General features: G+C 41.6%; 1 protein-coding gene across 1 annotated transcript in view; it reads right to left on the reverse strand.

The window, feature by feature from the left end:
• Nucleotides 1–6,249, reverse strand: part of CRADD (CASP2 and RIPK1 domain containing adaptor with death domain) — a 235,296-nt gene that overhangs the window by 194,843 nt on the left and 34,204 nt on the right. The gene's annotated exons all lie outside the window — the stretch shown is intronic.

Consider the following 6,249-nt stretch of genomic DNA (forward strand, 5'->3'; position numbering starts at 1 on the left):
CGAATTCTACCTTGTAAGTCTGGCTAGACCAGAGGATGTACACTGGTACAGATAGCAACTGGAAACACAGGGAATCCAGGGTGGATGATCCCTTCAAAGACCACTGGTGTGAGTGGTGTTACTGGGAGTGTAGAGGGAGAGTAGGTTGGAAAAGGGGAACCAATTACAAGGATCTACATGTGACCTCCTCCCTGGGGGATGGACAACAGAAAAGTGGGTGAAGGGAGATGTTGAACAGGGCAAGATACCACAAAATAATAATTTATAAATTATCAAGGGCTCATGAGGGAGGGGGGAGCAGGGAGGGAGGGGCAAAAAATGAGGACCTGATGCTGGGGGCTTAAGTCGAGAGCAAATGTTTTGAGAATGATGAGGGCAATGAATGTACAAATGTGCTTTACACAATTGATGTATGGATGGATTGTGATAAGAGCCCGTAATAAAATTTTTTTTAAAAAAAGATTAGGAGTATAGTATTAAAGTTCTCCCATATATTCTACCAAATTCCATTCAGATCACGAGAGAGAAAAAACAAAAACCCAGCAACTGAAGAATCGCCCTGCAACATGACTACTGGTCCAGAACTCACAGAAATGTCTTCTTCCTAACGATTTATAAGACATGTTATATACGAATACTCACACTTGAACATTCTTTTCTATATCCAATGACTGCTGTGCCCAAAGATTTCATTCCGAGGACACAAGCAGGCTAGTTGTATTACTTCGAATGAGTGTCCCAAACCAGTCATACTGATAGAATTACAGGCCGACCAAAGCGACCTGAATTTACCCAAGTCAAAAGTCACAGCATCCACTTGGATGTGCAAGTCATAGAATTATGTGCTTGGGCCAATTATCTGTTTCCTTTACTCAGAAGGAAGTTAGTTATAATACTCGAAACATGTGGGTGTTGCTTAAACCACGGAGTAAAAACACACAATTCTATCATAAAGATAAAAAGATCCAATTGCTAAACAATGATTGCTCACAATTCTAGGAACTTATTCTCAGTCAGATGCGACCAGGCTGAAAAACACTCAATTACAACGGTCCTCTTCTTTAGATCACCCTTTTGTTTGCCAAAGAAGCTCTATTATGAAAACAAATACGCCTTAAAATGGGCAGGCATTTTTACCCCGATCGGTATGACTATCATTTCCCCAACATGTGATTTCAGACTCTGAGAGTGAGTCACTTCTGGAAAGACGACTGCTCTTTCTATACCTCCTCCTCCCTCTTCTACTACTTTCTTCCAGTCATGTGTGGCTCTCAAAAAAAACCACAGAGAGCCATTAGCTGGAGTGAGGTGAGGACATAAGCACACAAACAAACAAAAATAATAATTTGGGGTAGTACATTTTTTAGAGAAGTATCATTTTTTTCACATAAGCTGGTACTGTAAAGTATACCTAATCACATTCCATCATCCATCTTTTTCATAATTCACATTCACACTTTATATTGGTATACCTTTTTTTTTTTATTCAGCCAAAGAAAATAACTCAAGAAAACAGCCTAAAAGCAAAGGACTTAACAATATGAAAATGGCAAATGCTTTTAAGAAAAAGTATCATCTTCCAACTTCATAAGTACATAGTTATCTGCAAATTAATTCATTAGCAATAACAATAAAATCCTAACAACCACAATGTCAACACTTGCATCATTAGAGGATTTGTGAGGACATGTATTTCTCAAAAGAGAACTCCAGAATATAATTAGATTTATTAACCTTTCGTGAGAATATTTCGGGGAAGACTAACCATTTCCTTCATGCAGAAACCCTTCCTTCAGCAGCAGCAGATCCCTCACTCAGATGAACTCATTTCTGAAAGCAGGTCTTCAGGCACCACGTTTCCAAAGTGCTCAAAAGCCTGGAGCAGCAAGTACCGCCATCAAATGCAAACACGGTAAGAGAAAAGTCATATTACGGGAAGGGTGGCACAGTCAATTAGTGTTAAGTGTTGTCAATAATTGGTACACCAATAAAAAGTTGAAATGGCATAAGTTGTGCAATATATATATTAACATTAGCTGTGTGTGTGTGTGTGTGTGTGTGTGTGTGTGTGCATGCAGCTGCTGAAACTGTAAAACCAAACACTTCATGGGGTTTGACTTCTTGGTTTAGAGGCTTATATAAAGTTTTGGTTTCATAGGGTATCACCATTAATTGGCCTAATAACCTATTTAGTGTTTCTGTCCTACCTCCAAATGTGCTGTGTAGTGCTTGGGGTCTTAAAAGCTCGCGAGTGGTCATCCAAAGTAAAAGAACTGGTCTCTCTTCTCCAGAGCACCAAAAGGAAAACCGAGTATCAGAAACAAGAGGGAGAAATGGAATGCGTAGCTCATCCTTCCAAGAATAACTGCACCCTTTGCCATGAGACCAGAAGTGGACGGTGCCCAGATGCCATGATTGAATGTTTTGATCAAAGAGGCTATACAGGAATCCTGATCTAATACCAGGGGAAATATGGAATAGATTTTAAAGGGCTCATGGAAGCCAGACTTTCTGGAGCCATGAAGACTGGATTAAGGCCTGGAAACAATCTTTACAGATTAAAACAAAAATATCCCCTGAGTCTTCTTACAACCAAATAGTGTAGCTTAGTAGCTAAATCATGTCTGCCTTGGTAATTTTGATCTTTTTAGAATTATCTATATGGGCTATGATCATAGCAACTCAAAAGATTAGGTAGGAAACTGTGGGGGCAAGGTGTTTATGCTAAAAGGGAGGGAACAACTCAAGGTGTGTTAAATGCTATGGACAACACAAAATATTGTGACAGGGTAGGGCATGATTTTGGAGAAGCAGGGATGGGGAGACTTAGCTACTTTGAATTGAGTAGGGAGGCCTCACTGAAAAGACCTGACCTTGACTTTACCCGAAGAAGCAGTGAGAGCAAAACAAGGAGCAGGTCATCTCAGAAAGATCGAACAGTAGAACAAAGGCCACTGGGTAGAAACTAAGTTGGTTGACTAGAGACAGGAGGAGACCTGCGTAGCTGAAGCACTGACAGAAAAAGTAGATGTGGATGGAGGAATAATAGGCGCGATCAAGCCACAGAGGGTCACATGGGGTCTTGTGAAAATTTCCAATTTTATTCTCAGTGCAATGGGAAGTCATCAGAGGACGGCTCCGATTAGAGGAACAACATAATAGGATTAGCATTTTTAAAAGATGGTTCTGGATTAAGATGGGCTACAGGAGAGAACGCGAGGAGGCTATCGCAGTAATCCGGGCCAGAGATTACAAGCAGACATTTGGGTAACTGTTAAAACACTTGCTAATGGAGGGACGCTGGAGCTGCATAAGAAGAGATCAAGCATGATTCATACATTTGGGGCTGGAACAACTGGGTAGAGTGGTGGCATTTGAAATGTAGTAGACACGGGGCGGGTTAGGGAAGGGAGAAGGAAATCAAGATTTAGGTTTGGCTTAGCTCTCCAATTTCAGAGTTGAGGGAATGATGAACGTGGTATGTCCATGACAACCAAAGAAGCCTGATCCGCCATCTGGAGAACTTGAATTAGAACTTGACCTGCGACTTCCTAATCCAGAAGTCTTTTAACTAAACTACTACATTGGGATTTCCAAATTTTTAAAGTTCTATTTTGCTATCAACAATTATTCCCACTAGGGCTCAAAATAATTTCAAGATCAATGTTACATTAAATATCGAAAGCATATATGAATCTCTATATTTGGTGAAATTCACATGGCTGCACACATACCTAAAAATGCATATAGAAACAATCCCAAGGTCTGTACTTGACTTAAAAGTTCTGGACCAGAGCCAGTCTCCTGGCTTTGACAATGTACTATGATTATGGAAAATATTATCTCTGGAGGAAGCTCAACAAAGGGTTCCTGGGAACTCTTTTTACTATTTTTACAACTTCTTGTTTGCTTTAAAACATTTCCAAATAAAAGCTGATATATGCGCATATAATTAAAAAAAAAAACGACTACCTGCTCCAAGACAAAGCACAGAACCGGCAAAAGGCAGAGGCAGAGTTTGAACTCAGACTAAACGTCTCCTTCTTTGGATGACATCACAATTAAAAATGAATAATTCATTTCACTATGTTGTTGTGTAGCATACACATACAGTCCAACAATTTCTACAAAAATAATTCAGTGACATTTATTACATTCTTCAATTGTGCAATCATTTTCATCCTACTTGTTCAAGTTGATAGAAGCTCACTGGCCCCTAGGTTTCAATTTGATTCCATATAAACACATCTTAAAAGAGCAAAGTGCTAATTACTAATGAAGCTAAAATGCCCCAGGTGGTACAGTGGTTCCCATAAGGTCAGCAGTTTAAAACCACCAGCCACTCCAAGGACAAAAGAAGAGGCTTCCTTTCCCAGAAACTCACAGGACAACTCTACCCTGTCTTCCAGGGTCGCGGGGTCAGAACTGACTCCAGGGCAGTGAGTCCGTGTGTCTGTTCATTTGTTAATCATTTGGTTCGAAGTACAACTGAGGAGATACTGAATGTGTCCCAATTTTTATGTATATGTTCTTAAATTATTCTTTTTAATCATTGCTAGCAATTCATGAGCACCTGTTTCCTTTAGTGGCTAAAGAGAAATTGCCTCCGTGTCCCCTTGGAAAGAAGTTCCAACCTTTGGCTCCATCTGCTTCTCCTCACTCAAGAACACAGAAGGTATGTGGAGGTCAAAGATCTAGAAGCCAAACCTGCATTTGGCTTTCTTTCAGTCTTTATAAACTGCAAGTAGCTGTTCTGACACAAAATGTCTATACTTTCATTTGCTGAGTGGATTAGACAAAATAATTTAAATGACTTATGACATTGGTGGAACTACTCAGAATGTAGTTTCAATGGCCTACAGAGAGGAGCAAGAAGTGGTGGGGTGGCTTCTATGTCATTAACCCAAGGCCACTGACCTCACGGGCTTGCAAGGAACCACCAGTAATGTTAGAATGTAGGCAACTTGTGTCCCAATACAGGACCACCGGGCACCCATATGGTGCACTTGCCTGAAAAGATGTTGCTTTTCAAAAACAGGGTCAAAAAAGAGTGAAAGAAAGGAGGGCATAGATGGAGAGTATCCAGAGGGTGTGAAAAAAAAGACTATTAAAAACTAGCCGGAGTGGTGTTTTCTCCCCACCTGAACTAGTTCCCTGATACTCAGGGCTCCCTTCCGTTCCCAACCAAAGCTAAAAGCCAAACCCACCGCCGTCAGGTTGACTCCGACTCGCAGAGCCCTGATGTGACCCAGGAGGCCTGCCCACAGATTTTCCCAGGCTACAAATAGGGGCAAAGGCAAACGGCCGCATCTTTCTCCCTGGGGCAACTGGTGGCTTCAAACCCACCACCAATTTTTGATTGGCAGCTGAGTACTTTAACCACTGTACCACCAGAACTCCTGAACAGACAGTAGCATGCAGTTAGATCAAGAGAACAATCTTGTCTCCTCCAAAGATAGGGCCCGAGCTAGCTAGCTTATCCCTGTTGTAAGTACTGAGAATGCTGCACTTGCTCACTGAGCCACCATCCCGACAAGTTGAAATCTTCCAGTAAGTAAAAGGTCATGGTCTCTTGAGGGTTCTGTTCATCCCAGAAGGCCAAAGACCTTAGGCTCAAACAAACACCTGCTGTCATGGAGGGTAGCATGACCAATCTCTTTTCTTCTCTTTAGTATCATTTGTCCTCTCTCTGAGTGCCCTTGGTACTCTAGTGACACTACTTCCACAAGGGACGGAATGGCTGGGTCACCGAGAGCCTCTTGTGGTCGTGAGGGGATCTTGAGAACAGAAGTCCTATGCTAAGAATGATGTCTTGTGTTGAACGATCTTCCTCACAATCCATGTCCACCGAGAATCTGTGAGTGTGACCTTCTTTGGAAATGGGTCTTTGCAGATATAATCAAGTTAAGATAAAGTCATCCTGGCTTATGGTGAGCCCTAATCCAATATCACTGGTGTCCTTATAAGAAGGGAGAAATGTGGACACAGACACACAGGAGAGCAAACCATGTGAAAACAGACGCAGAGACTGGAGTGATGTGTCCACAAACCACAACCAGCATTGTTGGTAATCAACGGAAGCTGAGAGAAAGGCAAACAAAAACCTCTCTCCCTCAGAGTCCACACACAGCAACCAAGCTTACCAACACCTCCATCTTGGACATCTAGTCCCCAGACGGTAGGAAAATACATTTCTGTTGTTTTAAGTCACCATGGTGGCATTTTATTACAGCGAAATATAAAGACAGA

This window comes from Echinops telfairi, unplaced genomic scaffold (assembly GCF_000313985.2).
Source record: "Echinops telfairi isolate 266 unplaced genomic scaffold, ASM31398v2 ScPeMD7_2;HRSCAF=8, whole genome shotgun sequence".
Taxonomy (NCBI): domain Eukaryota; kingdom Metazoa; phylum Chordata; class Mammalia; order Afrosoricida; family Tenrecidae; genus Echinops; species Echinops telfairi.